Genomic DNA, 14,927 nt, shown 5'->3' with positions numbered 1-14,927 from the left:
CTACCTTCAAAAAGGGCAAAAAGGAGGAACCTGGGAACTACAGACCAGTCAGTCTGACATCCATCCCTGGGAAAATTCTGGAGCCGATTATAAGGAAGTCAACCTGTAAACACCTTGAAATCAATGCTATGATCACTAGAAGCCAACATGGATTTGTCAGGAACAAGTCCTGTCAGACAAATTTGATTTCATTTTTTGATAAGGTAACCTTCCTTGTGGACCGTGAGAATGCTGTGGACGTCATATATCTTGACTTCAGCAAAGCTTTTGACAAAGTACCACATGACATTCTGATTAACAAACTAGCTCAAAGTGGGCTAGATGGGATAACCATTAGGTGGATTCACAGTTGGCTACAGAATCGGACTCAAAGAGTACTTATCAATGAAACCTTCTCAAACTGGGGAGAGGCAACGAGTGGGGTACCGCAGGGCTCAGTCCTGGGCCCAGTGCTCTTCAACATTTATATTAATGATTTGGATGAGGAGGTGCAGGGAACGCTTATCAAATTTGCAGATAACACAAAATTGGGTGGGATAGCTAATACCCTGGAAGACAGAAACAAACTTCAAAGTGATCTTGATAGGCTGGAGTGCTGGGCTGAAACAACAGGATGAAATTTAATAGGGATAACTGCCAAGTTCTACATTTAGGAAATAGAAACCAAAGGCACAGTTACAAGATGGGGGATACTTGGCTCAGCAATACTACAAACAAGAAGGATCTTGGAATTGTTGTAGATCGCAAGCTGAATATGAGCCAACAGTGCGATATGGCTGCAAGAAAGGCAAATGCTATTTTGGGCTGCATTAATAGAAGTATAGCTTCCAAATCACGTGAGGTACTGGTTCCTCTCTATTCAGCCCTGGTTAGGCCTCATCTAGAGTATTGCATCCAGTTCTGGGCTCCACAATTCAAGAAGGACGCAGACAAGCTGGAGCGTGTTCAGAGGAGGGCAGCTAGGATGATCAGGGGTCTGGAAACAAAGCACTATGAAGAGAGACTGAAAGAACTGGGCATATTTAGCCTGGAGAAGAGAAGGTTGAGGGGAGACATGATAGCACTCTTCAAATACTTAAAAGGTTGTCACACAGAGGAGGACCAGGATCTCTTCTCGATCCTCCCAGAGTGCAGGACACGGAATAACGGGCTCAAGTTAAAGGAAGCCAGATTCCAGCTGGACATAAGTAAAAACTTCCTGACTGTTAGAGCAGTACGACAATGGAAACAGTGACCTAGGGAGGTGGTGGGCTCTCCCGCACTAGAGGCCTTCAAGAGGCAGCAGGATAACCCTCTGTCGGATGCTTTAGGGTGGATTCCTGCATTGAGCAGGGGGTTGGACTCGATGGCCTTGTAGGCCCCTTCCAACTCTGTTATTCTATGATTCTATGAAAAAAATATATTATTTAGTTCACATTTAACTTTTTGATACTCCTGGTACAGTTGTGCTGATGGGGAACTAGCAAACTGGATTATAAGATATTTCAACTTCTTATCTAAAAGCAGCATAAGCAATGCAGCATAAGCAATCATTTGGCCCCAGATAAAGGCTTTGCTGGCCTCCCATAAGAACTCTCAGTAGCCTCATTGATATCAAAATTTTCAGTCAATTCAGCAGTAATCTGAGATTTGATTACTGAGTGCCTGGCTGCTGCTTCCTCCCTCTTTTAGCTTAGAAAGCATCGGTTTCAGCTTGTTGATATTTCAGATCCCCTTGACATCCCATGACATCACATTAAGCATTGGAGAGGAAAAGAAAACATACCATTTGCACCTTCAAATAGACAGATCATATCAATATTGCAAATATTTCTCACATTTAGATCAAAGGCCACATTAAACCTTAGTAGAATTCAATAAACAAAAAACCTACAGTTTACAAAACAACATTAAGGCTCTACACTTGTCAACCAAGCTCCAAAATGCAGGGAAATTGGGAGTTAAGGTTCACAAGCCTTAACGCCACATTCTCCCTAAGGAGGCAGAAAGTGCCAGTGAAATTCTCATTGTCCTGAAGCAGATAAACCATGAAGACAGGATGGAGAATAGGATATGCAGAGGTGACTGTGGGGTTGTGGAAAACTGATGACGAACAACTTAGGGCCACCTACTTTTTTTGTTTTTGTTTAGAGCAGCCCTTCTCCAACCTGTTGCCCTCCAAAGGTGTTGGACTACAACTCCTATTAGGCATGTGCTCCGCTCTGATTAGAAGCGCAGAAGCAGGAGCGAATTGGCCTGCTCCGCCTTGCCCAGAGGAGGAGTAGAAGCAGACCGCGGACCCCTAGAAGCAAGGCGAAGAGAAGCGCCCATTTTCGGAGCGCTCCTCTTTCCGCGGTCCGGTCCGATCGCCATCTTGAATCATTTCGCCCATAGGATTGCATTGAGGAAAAGAAAGGGGGATAACTGTGTTGTTTTTGAAGCTATCTTTCTGAAAATTCTTGTGCTTTGAGAGTCGTGGATGGGGGTCATTTTGAGCCTACTCTCAGCTCTCTGCGTGGTGCGGTTCGCATGCTAGAATTTTTTAAAAAGTAGGGTAAAGGCGGGAAAAAGGTTGCCTATTTCGATTGCTGAGTGGCAGAGTCAACTCCCGGTCATGATCACATGATCCCAAAGTTGGAGGAGGGGATAGGCAAAATGGGTAACTTGGGATTCTGGGAAACTTCTCTTTCTACTCTGAACGGAGTTTTCCCAGTGTTTTTTTAAAACAGTAGCTCCACCAAATGCACTAACACAACCTGAAATCATACTAACAGATAGGAAACACACAGCAGTGCTACCCACCCTAACTTTGGGGAACAACTGAATACATGTGGTGCAAGGGGATGAGCTCCCCTAGGGCATGCCATGTGGACGTGCCCCCACTCTCTCCTGTACTGGCCATTAGAGCCCTCCAATGAGAGTAACCCGGTGAAGCAATGCCTATCATGAGTTGAAGTGACAGCTTTACTCCTCAGTAGAGCTCTCGTGGTGGAGCAATGGCTTTCATGAGTTGAACTGACAGCGTTGCTTCTTAAAAGACTGGTCACTAGGACCAGTCAAATTGGCAGCTGCTTCCCCCTCCCCTGGGCAGCACCCTGGGGTGTTGGATTTTCATAAATTCCCCAAAAATCAGGGGATGATGGGACTGCCTTGAGTCTGGGCATGCGTGTGTGTCCCTGGATAAGCTATCATGGTGGCGAGTTTGAGATTTTTCACGTGCAAATTGACGGAACTATCAAAAGGGGTGTGAATGGGGTGCCCGATTTTCAAAAATTCCCCAAAAATCAGGGGATGATGGGATTGCCTTGAATCTTGGCGTACATGTGTATACCTCCCTGAGGTGTCATGGTGCCAAACTTGAGGTTTCTAACTTTCACAGAAAAAAAGTTGTATACTTTTTTAGCTTAATGCAAGCCTATGGGGGGGGGAAACGGAGCTCCGATCCGGATCTGGAGCTCCGCAGCGGAGTGGAGCGGGCATGGGCGGAGCGGGGGCAGAGTGAAGCGGCCCGATCCGCAAATCACAGATCTGGAAGTGAAGCGGAGCGGGGGATCCGTGCACACCCCTAGTGGAAAACTGATGATAAACAACTTAGGGCCACCTACTTCTTCTTTGTTTAGAGCAGCTCTTCTCCAACCTGGTGCCCTCCAAAGGGTTGGACTACAACTCCCATCATTGCAAGTCAGTTTGTCCCATGGTAAGGAATGCTGCGACTTGTACTCTCAAACATCTTGAAGGAAGCAGGCTATCATATGAAGAAGTGACTTTGAGAGACTGACTCTCAAAGCACAAGAATTTTCAGAAAGATAGCTTCAAAAACAACACAGTTATCCCCCTTTCTTTTCCTCAATGCAATCCTATGGGCGAAATGATTCAAGATGGCGATCGGACCGGACCGCGGAAAGAGGAGCGCTCCGAAAATGGGCGCTTCTCTTCGCCTTGCTTCTAGTAGTCCGCGGTCTGCTTCTACTCCTCCTCTGGGCAAGGCGGAGCAGGCCAATTTGCTCCTGCTTCTGCGCTTCTAATCAGAGCGGAGCACATGCCTAATAGGAGTTGTAGTCCAACACCTTTGGAGGGCAACAGGTTGGGGAAGGGCTGCTCTAAACAAAAAAAAAAGTAGGTGGCCCTAAGTTGTTCATCATCAGTTTTCCACTAGGGGTGTGCACGGATCCCCCGCTCCGCTTCACTTCCAGATCTGTGATTTGCGGATCGGGCCGCTTCACTACCTAGGGAGGTTGTGGGCTCTCCCACACTAGAGGCCTTCAAGAGGCAGCTGGACAACCATCTGTCAGGGATGCTTTAGGGTGGATTCCTGCATTGAGCAGGGGGTTGGACTCGATGGCCTTATAGGCCCCTTCCAACTCTGCTATTCTATGATTCTATGATTTGTTTTGGCTTTTTTGGATATTTTTTTCGCAGTCGAGATTGTTAGTGAGGGCCCTGCAACCTGCGTATCAGATTGCATTGGGAGAAGATGGATACCATTTGCAGCCATCTTCCTGAGGAGCATAGAGAGCTTGCCAGAGTTTTTCACGGCGAAGCCTTACTCCTATCCAGGCTACAACTTAATACCACCAGACACCTCACAGACTGTGAAGCTAAGGCAATGATGGGGGCAATAGCATTATGCCGTCACGCTTGGCTTCGCTCTGCAGGTTTGACACCAGAGGCGAGAGCTAAAATTGAAAACCTTCCCTTTGATGGGAAAGGATTATTTAATGCTACCACAGATGAAGCGATGGAGGCTGTTCAAAAAGCAAAAATGACAGCAAAAAAAATGGGCATCTCCCCGCAGCTACAACAACCACAGTATAAGCAGCGTAGATGGCCACGCCCATCACCCTTTTACCAACCTAGTGAAAATGCTAATCGCCCACCTAGATATCAACAGCAACAGCAGCAGCCTAGAAGGCAGCAGTCAACAAATCAATTCCGTCCTTATTGTCAGAGACCTGTACAGCAGCCTAAAAAGCGTTTTTGACTTCACCGACACTCCACCGTCCGCCCTTCGAGTTGCCCCACTTTTTGGCAATCTCCTATCCAAATTTCACCACAATTGGCAAACCATAACATCAGAAAACTGGATCCTAGAAATTATTCAATTAGGTTATCACATAGAGTTCAAAGACCTCCCTCCCCTTGGTACCGTAAAGATATCACCGACATCACCAGTCCTAATTTCAGAGACTGCAACCCTATTAGCCAAGGGTGCTATCCGAAGGGTGACTCCATATTCCACTCACAACGGATACTTCTCCCAGGACTTTACGGTTCCAAAGGCGGATGGTGGTCTTCGGCCTATATTAGACCTGAGGGACCTCAACCAATATATAGAAACCAGGAAATTCAGGATGACCACCCAAACCATTCTTTTCATAGGGGCTACCATAGACGCAATAGCAGAGAAGGTCTTTCTCCCTACCAAAAGACAGGTTACATTGTCGGGACTGGCCGAAAAGCTATACCATCATTGTCACACTACAGCCTTTGTGATCCAACGATTACTGGGCCTCATGGCTTCTACAGTCATAGTAGTAAGATGGGCCAGGCTCCACATGCGAAAACTCCAAGAATGGTTTCTACGAGTTTTTCGCAGGGAACAGAATGCATGAAGAGTCAAACTCGTCATTCCATTGGAGGTTCAGATCGACCTCAAGTGGTGGACGAATATCGAGAACCTGAAGCAAGGCATGCCCTTCAACCCAGTGCGTATATCCAGGACTTTAGTCATGGACGCCTCACTCATGGGCTGGGGGGCACACTGTGGGCCTCTTCGGGCACAAGGAGTTTGGACTGTCTTGGAAAGGACTTTTCATATAAATCTATTGGAACTTACAGCGGTGTTTATGGCACTCCGCTCTTTCAAAACTTACCTATCAGGACATCATGTCAGAGTGATTACAGACAACACCACAGTTCTGTGGTATATAAACAAAGAGGGGGGAACACGTTCTTCAAAACTCAATTGTCTGACTATATTAATGCTCACCTGGGCAGTCGACAGGAATATTCTGCTGTCGCCAATCCACATAGCAGGCGAAAACAACTGCCTTGCGGATGCCCTGAGCAGGGTGCAAAGTATGTCTCACGAATGGGAACTCAACCCCATCGAACTCAAATATTCCAAATATGGGGCCAGCCTCAAGTGGACCTGTTTGTGACAGTTCACAACAGGATATGCATGAACTATTGCTCGAGAGCGGGCATAGGGAGGGGCTCATTAGGAGATGCGTTCCAACTCAGATGGACGGGAATTCTCTTCTACCTATTCCCACCATATCCTCTCATTGCCAAATCACTCCAAAAGATTCGGCGGGACATTCTGGTAGCCCCATGGTGGCCTCGCCAGCACTGGTTCTCTCACCTGAAGGCACTGTCTCGCAATTGCTTCATTCGCCTCCCATCATCTGTGACTCTTCTAACCAAGGACAGAGGCAGAACGAGATGCCTGGAATCAGAGACACTCAATCTGACAGCTTGGAGGATCATGATGTAAGGGGAGGATTTGGGGATGCAATTAATTCCATTCTAACAGCGGCTAGGAAGCCTGCAACAAGAAAATCTTATGAGGCAAAGTGGAAGAGATTCTCATCTTTTGCTACTACGACGGGTTTTAACCCTTCTTCTGCGTCCCTAAAGGATATACTCGTTTTCCTCAATTCGTTATACGAAACAGCTCTTAAATTATCCTCCATACGGGTGTACTTGGCAGCTATTTCAGCATTTCATCCTCTGATCCAAGGTTTTTCGGTTTTTACTCACCCTACAGTTCAGCAGTTTCTGAGCTGTTTGTTGTTTATTCATTCAGTCGTTTCCGACTCTTCGTGACTTCATGGACCAGCCCACACCAGAGCTTTCTGTCAGCTGTCGCCACCCCCAGCTTCCCCAAGGTCAAGTCTGTCACCTCCAGAATATCAACCATCCATCTTGCCCTTGGTCGGCCCCTCTTCCTTTTGCCCAATCCAGCTCCGCCAAAGGTGGATCCAAATTGGGTAAACTGGAGTGACGCGGAGCAGTTCTTTCATTTGTGGAGCGCTCTGCATATTTTCGGAGTTCCGCCCAGCATTTTGGACTTTTCCCCATAGGAGTGCATTGGGCAAAAATACACCTATAACGTCTTTGTTTTTAAAGCTAGATACCTGAAACTTACTGTGCTTAGACATTGATGATTGGGGGTCATTTGTGTTGATTTTCAGAAATTTTCGTCATGCAGTTTGCTTGCAATTATTTTTTATATAATGGGTAAAACGGGAGGGGGACCCTTTTTTTCTCCATGTTGAGAGATAGATTTATCTCCCAGTCATGATGAGAAGTGATCACCTGATGTGAAGCATCCTCCAATCCCAATGTTGGGGGGGGGGGTCTAAGCCAGAGGAACCAAGAGACAGTTTTCTTTCTCTCTCTTTGTGGGTTAGGAGTTCGCCGAGAGTGGAAGGGTATTCTGTAGCTGTGCTTTTTGTGCTTCCCCCCCCCAAAACAAAACAAAAAAACAAAACAAAGGAAATGTCCATCAGTTGGAGGAAGCTTGCTGCCACATTCAATGCATTTATGAAAAGGGCCTTTTACTTTCACCCCTCATGTGATCAGAGAAGGCCAAAGAGAAAAGATTGATGAACATTTTTTTGATCAACTTTTTTTTTAAAGAGAAGACCAGACAGAAAAGTTAACAAACAGAAACAACAATAAACCTCACCGAGAAGTCCAAAGATGTTCTCCTCAGAGAAAAAACCTACAGAACCTCCCAATGACACGTCCTTTCGGCAAGGCAGCCGAAAGAGAACTGAGAAGAGCGGGAACCTGTGGTACATGCACAGTAGATGGTGGGGGATTGTTCCCACCAAAAGCATTTGCCTCAGCTATGGAAGTTTCCCAAAATGAGCTCTGCAGAGGTGTGGAGCCCACGTATGTGCTGCAGAGACCATGAAGAACAACAACTCTTTTTAAACACAGCCAAAATGGCTGCCTTGACTTTTGGCATCACATTGATGATAACTCTTTTGTTATCACTATCATCCTTCATAACTATTTCTATCTAGCATTATGATCCATCTGCCACAAGGTTTAATGTAATGCTATTGTAGATTGATAGGCATAGGGGTCTACAAATTTTGGCTGAGCTTGTTTTTAATGGTCACTAAAGCTAGTCTTTCTTTTTTCCTGGTTCAGACAGGCAAGGTGTGTCCTTTTTGTATCTACTGACTGGTAAGACAGTTTTATAGGTGAGGAGTAGATGGCTACATGTGTGCACATGTGTGTGTATATAGCAATTCCAGCACAAGACAATAATACGTCTCCATGTGTGTGTGTGTGTTTTACTGATGTAGTGGAGCATTCTCTATAGGCTAACATACATACATTTCACCTCACCACTGGCAACCTTTTGGTTGTTGTTCTGGAGCTTTGGGTATGCATAATTCATCAGTGAATCAACGGTAGAATCTCTAACATAAGGTTTATTTAAATTCCTTCAGAAATGGGGTGGGAAGAATATAAACATTTTATGGACAACCCTCTGTCAGGGATGCTTTAGGGTGGATTCCTGCATTGAGCAGGGGGTTGGACTCGATGGCCTTGTAGGCCCCTTCCAACTCTGCTATTCTATGATTCTAGGATTAAAGTTGTATTTACCACCACAAGGAGGCAGACCTTGCTTACCGAATGACTTTGGGGAGCTGAAGGTAGCAGCAGCAACAAATTAGAAGAAGGAAGCAAAGTAACCTGGAGAGGGTTTTTTTTTTATCTCCAACACAGTGTTGAAGGTAATTAAGGATATGTTGAAATTTTTAAAAGTATTAAAAAGAAAATAAAGAAAAATAAAGGAGAAGGGAGAGAGAAGAATGAAAGCATAAGAAAAGAAAGGGGGAAAGATGAAGAGAAGAGCTGAAACAATGGTATTGTAAATATGGCAACTGGTGCAAAGCCTGGAAGCTCTTATCAGCAGGCTTTGCACCAGTTGCCATATTTACTTTGACAAGAAGCTTATGCTCAATGGCATTACAACCGCCTTTCAGATACAGAGACTGCTAGGTCTCATGGCTTCTACCGTCACAGTTATTCGGTGGGCAGGGCTTCGGATGCAAAGTCTGCAAGGATGGCTTCTGACAGTATACAGAGGGGATCTGAATGCTCACAGACTCATAGCATTGCCTGCTTACCCTACCCTGTGCCTGTGTGCCTTCTCTTCCCCTCCTTATTGTTTTACTATGATTTTATTAGATTGTAAGCCTATGCGGCAGGGTCTTGCTATTTACTGTTTTACTCTGTACAGCACCATGTACATTGATGGTGCTATATAAATAAATAAATAAATAAATAATAATAATAATAATAATAATAATAATAATAATAATAATAACAGAGCTTTATGTTGGTGGACATGCATAGGCAACCTACTTGAGGACATAGAATCATAGAATAGCAGAGTTGGAAGGGGCCTACAAGGCCATCGAGTCCAACCCCCTGTTCAATGCAGGAATCCACCTGAAAGCATATCTGACAGATGGTTGTCCAGCTGCCTCTTGAAGGCTTCTAGTGTGGGAGAGCCCACAAGCTCCCTAGGTAACTGGTTCCATTGTCGTACTGCTCTAACAGTCAGGAAGTTTTTCTTGATGTCCAGCTGGAATCTGGCTACCTTTAACTTGAGCCCATTATTCCGTGTCCTACACTCTGTGAGGATTGAGAAGAGATCCTGGCCCTCCTCTGTGTGACAACCTTTTAAGTATTTGAAGAGGGCTATCATGTCTCCCCTCAATCTTCTCTTCTCCAGCCTAAACATGCCCAGTTCTTTCAGTCTCTCTTCATAGGGCTTTGTTTCCAGACCCCTGATCATCCTGGTTGCCCTCCTCTGAACACGCTCCAGCTTGTCTGCGTCCTTCTTGAATTGTGGAGCCCAGAACTGGATGCAAAACTCAAGATGAGGCCTAACCAGGGCCGAATAGAGAGGAACCAGTACCTCACGTGATTTGGAAGCTACACTTCTATTAATGCAGCCCAAAATAGCATTGGCCTTTCTTGCGGCCATATCGCACTGCTGGCTCTTATTCAGCTTGCAATCTACAACAATTCCAAGATCCTTCTCGTTTGTAGTATTGCTGAGCCAAGTATCCCCGAACTTGTAACTGTGCCTTTGGTTTCTATTTCCTAAATGTAGAACTTGGCATTTATCCCTATTAAATTTCATTCTGTTGTTTTCAGCCCAGCACTCCAGCCTATCAAGATCACTTTGAAGTTTGTTTCTGTCTTCCAGGGTATTAGCTATCCCACCCAATTTGGTGTCATCTGCAAATTTGATCAGCATTCCCTGCACCTCCTCATCCAAATCATTAATAAAAATGTTGAGGAGCACTGGGCCCAGGACTGAGCCCTGCAGTACCCCACTCGTTGCCTCTCCCTAGTTTGAGAAGGTTCCATTGATAAGTACTCTTTGAGTTCGATTCTATAGCCAACTGTGAATCCACCTAATAGTTGTTCCATCTAGCCCACTTTGAGATAGTTTGTTAATCAGAATGTCATGTGGTACTTTGTCAAAAGCTTTGCTGAAGTCAAGATATATGACGTCCACAGCGTTCCCACGGTCCACAAAGGAGGTTACCCGATCAAAAAATGAGATCAAATTAGTCTGACAGGACATGTTCTTGACAAATCCATGTTGGCTTCTAGTGATCACCGCATTGATTTCAAGGTGTTTACAGATTGACTTCTTTATAATGTGCTCCAGAATTTTCCCAGGGATGGATGTCAGACTGACTGGTCTGTAGTTCCCAGGTTCCTCCTTTTTGCCCTTGTTGAAGATAGGGACAACGTTAGCCCTCCTCCAGTCGTCCGGCACCTCACCCGTCTTCCATGATTTTGCAAAGATAATAGACAAAGGTTCTGAGAGTTCTTCGGCTCACTCCTTCATTACTCTTGGATGCAGTTCATCGGGCCCTGGAGATTTGAACTCATTCAAGGAAATTAGGTGTCTGTCTGCATGTGGGGTGTCTGCATGTGTCTGCATTAAGTGTCTGAATGTGTCTGTCTGCATGTGTGTCTTCAGTCTGTCTGCATGTGGGGAAAGGCTGGGAGTGTGCAAAGAGAGGGAAAAGGGTGGGGATGTTTGAGGATCGGAGGGTGGCAGCTTTTGATAACTACAATGATTGCTTAAAATGGTAGTTGCAGTGGCTGACGTTTCAGCCTGAAGGAGGACACATATATTACCTAGGTGACCTGTTCCCTAGCTGAGAACCTGGCAGGGTTAGCTGTGGTCGTTCACTGGATCAGAAAGGCAGCTAGACAAGCTCAGAGGCATTCTTTATTGCTTTGGCTGTTCCAAGATCCAGCCATAGGAATTAAACCAGGTTCTAGAGCTTGCTGCTCCCTAGGACAAATTAAACTATGGCAGGTTATGGCTGTTTCTATACCTTTCTTGTCAGCCCCATTGTCAATTCCCTATAAGAGAGGTCAGCAACACGGTGCCCATGGGCCCAGCAACACCACCACACCCTCCTCTGGATTTCTTCCTCATCTCATGCTTCCATGCTTCCCTCCTTCTCTGGCCTGAAATTTCCTTCCCCACCACTGTGCTCGCTTCTTTCAGCTCCCCCTTCATCGCCATGTTCAGCTCCTCTACTGCTACAGCCACACTCACCGCCTCCCACCTGAGACTTCCTTCCCTACAACACCATCTCCTTGGTAGGAATACAGAGGTGAGTGTAGTGGGAGCAGGGAGGAAATTTTGGGTGGGAAGAGGAGGAGGAGGTAGCACAGCAGCAGTGGGGATGCAAGCATGGTTGGGGGAGGAAATTTCAGGACATGAGTATGCTGAGATACGCCGAGGAGGTGATTGTGGTGGAGACAGCCAGTGTCCCCCAGCACACTTTCAATCAGTGAAATGTCTCTGAAATGCCAAGAAGGTCACCTATCCCTGCTCTTGAAGTTAGTGGGTGGAGGGGATGCTATTGGAGAGCCAATAGCTAAGGTGTTGGACTGGGAGTCAGGAGATCCGGGTTCTAGTCCTCACTCAACCATGGAAACCCACTGGGTGACTTTGGGACAGTCACAGACTCTCAGCCCAACCTACCTCACAGGGTTTATTTATTTATTTATTTATTTATTTATTTATTTATTCATTACATTTTTATACCGCCCAATAGCCGAAGCTCTCTGGGCAGTTCACAAAAATCAAAACCATAATAAACCAACTATCAGTCTAAAAACGCAAATACAAAATACAGTATCAAAAGCACAACCAGGATAAAACCACGCAGCAGAAATTGATATAAATTAAAATATAGAATTAGAACAGTAAAATTTAAATTTAAGTTAAAATTAAGTGTTAAAATACTGAGGGAATAAAAAGGTCTTCAGCTGGCGACGAAAGGAGTACAGTGTAGGCGCCAGGCGGACCTCTCTGGGGAGCTCGTTCCACAGCCGGGGTGCCACAGCGGAAAAGGCCCTCCTCCTGGTAGCCACCTAGTTGTTGTTGTGAGGATAACATGGGGAGTAGGATTATGTACGCCGCCTTGGGTTCCTTGGAGGAAAAAAGGTGGGATATAAATGTAATTAATTAATTAATATCTAGAGCACTTGTGTCTGATGAAGCACTAACCAGCTGCTTCAATATAGGGATGTTAAATGACTAGGGTCTGTTCTAGGATATCCTCAAGATACTGAAATCAAAAGTTATTCTAATAGACTACTGAATAACACCAGCCAGCTTCTGAACATTCTCTCTCTTCCTGTCCCATGGCATCAGAAAAATCCAGAATGCAATTTGGTTATAAACAGGGCTGGACTTGTTAGAAACATGTCCAGAAGCCTTCCTTAAAACCTAGTGTTTAAATTCCAAACCATACTGTGTGAGAGAGAGAGACAGACAGGAACACACAAACATCTAGAGGACTGGAGAGCAGTGGGGGTGTCAGGCTGCCTCACAGGTTTAGATAGCATGTGTGTATTTATGTGTGTTTAAATTTATGTGTATTTATGTGTGTTTAAATAGCATGTGTGTATTTATGTGTGTGTTTAAATAGCATGTGTGTGTTTAAATCTCCGCCTTTCTTATTAAAATACATGGAAGTGGCACTGGCAGCTGCCATTCATTCAAATTGTGTGTATTTTGTGTTTGAGTATCCATTCTGGAGCACAAAATGTTAAAATGTGAAGTGACCTTGAGGGACCTCTTGTGGGCTTTGATAAATAGAATTGATGCTGCCACTTTTTGAAATAAGTAATGAGAACTGAACTGCCTTTCTAGAGCCAACCAGGGCCCCGTTCAGTCAGTCTTCTTGGCCAAATCTTTGCCACTCCTGAAAAGCTCTTGAGCGGCACATAATAGCGGTGGCTGTTCCCTGTTTGCCACCACTACCTGGTTCTTGGAGATAAACTGTTTCACATAATGAGATTGTGTTTGAGCATTAGTCATGGCAGATATGGAATTTGATAAATGAGTTCAGAGATGAGGCAGCTTGATTTTATGGACATTCCTAAAGAGCCCAGGAGAGGGCAGTACTGTGCTAGTGAAAAGACCTGGACTGCATAGAACTCCTTTTGGTATTACATATTATTAGTATGGGTAATGGCTCTCCTGCTACTACATCTTTTTCCTTGAGGAAGGTTTAGTACAGGCAGCATTTACCATGTCATCCCCAGAATTAAGAAAAGTCGTGCACTTTCAAGCCATTGCCTTTTACAGTTAGACCTTGAGCACAGTGGGAATGGACCTCTTGAGAATTTTATTTATTTAAAATGGTTTTAGGCACCATTTAAGGATTGGAAATAATAGGGAAGAAAAGTTCCAAAGAATCCTTCAGCTGTCCTGACATCAAAGTCTATGTGACTTTGATGTCAGTTACCTAGGGAGGTGGTGGGCTCTTTCACACTAGAGGCCTTCAAGAGGCAGCTGGACTACCATCTGTCGGGGATGCTGTAGGGTGGATTCCTGCATTGAGCAGGGGGTTGGACTCGATGGCCTTGTAGGCCAGTTCCAACTCTGCTATTCTATGATTCTATGTTACTGACTTTTCATATGAAGCTTCCTTATACTGACTGGTGCTCCACCTAGCTCGGTATTGTCTGCCTTGACTGGTAGTGGTTCTCTAGAGTCTCAGCCAGAAATGCATCACAGCACTCCTTCATGCACCCAAACACATCCGGGATTGAACCTGGGACCTTGTACATGCAAGGCACGTATTCTTCCATGGACCTACAGCCCTTCCCTTCATAGCAAGAGTCTTGCCAAAAGGTATAGAATTTGGCCGTTAAAGTGAACAAGTGGAACCTGCAACCCTATGTTGCAATGTATCTCCAGCAGCCTGGAGTATTGGACTCATGGTGGTGGTGCAGGTTTCAGGAGTAGGGAAGGTATAAATAACACCTCCTTGCTCTTCTTGAGGTCTTCCTCTGCTATGCTGTCTAGTCGAAGAGGACTGCAAGTCCCACACCTGGGCATTTTATACCAATATAGTGTGGGATGATAGGAGTGTGATTGTGCTGGAGACGCTGCCATACTCTTCTCACACAATGGCCTGGTTCACACAATGGCAACAATCCACCCTGCACCCATTATTATAAGCTGTGAATTCACAACGGCTCCCAGGATACACCAGAAGCAACTGTAGCTTAAATGAACCATAGTGGACTTGTGGTGAAGCTGGGAACCAGCCCACTGTCTTCCCCAAGAAAATTGCAGCAGCATGGGGGAAGGAAATTTGGTGGAGGTGGCAGCGGCAGTAGCAGCTTGAGCACCTGCAGCGGGCTGCACAGACAGCCTCTGAGGGGCCCATAAGGGCTATGGATTGCTCAGATGTGTCTTACAACAAATATGTGAGGCACGTCAGCATTATTTTAATTTTGCAAGCAGAGGAGCTGGCTGTTTCTCTGAAAATCCATCTGTGTGCACCTCTAAGGGCGAAACTAAAAAAAAAATGCCTCTCTGAAGCTACTTTCTCCATTTCTGAAATTGGAGAAAT

This window comes from Elgaria multicarinata, chromosome 11, assembly GCF_023053635.1.
Source record: "Elgaria multicarinata webbii isolate HBS135686 ecotype San Diego chromosome 11, rElgMul1.1.pri, whole genome shotgun sequence".
Classification (NCBI taxonomy): Eukaryota; Metazoa; Chordata; class Lepidosauria; order Squamata; family Anguidae; genus Elgaria; species Elgaria multicarinata.
The sequence above is the reverse complement of the archived record's forward strand: the minus strand, read 5'-3'. Positions refer to the sequence as shown.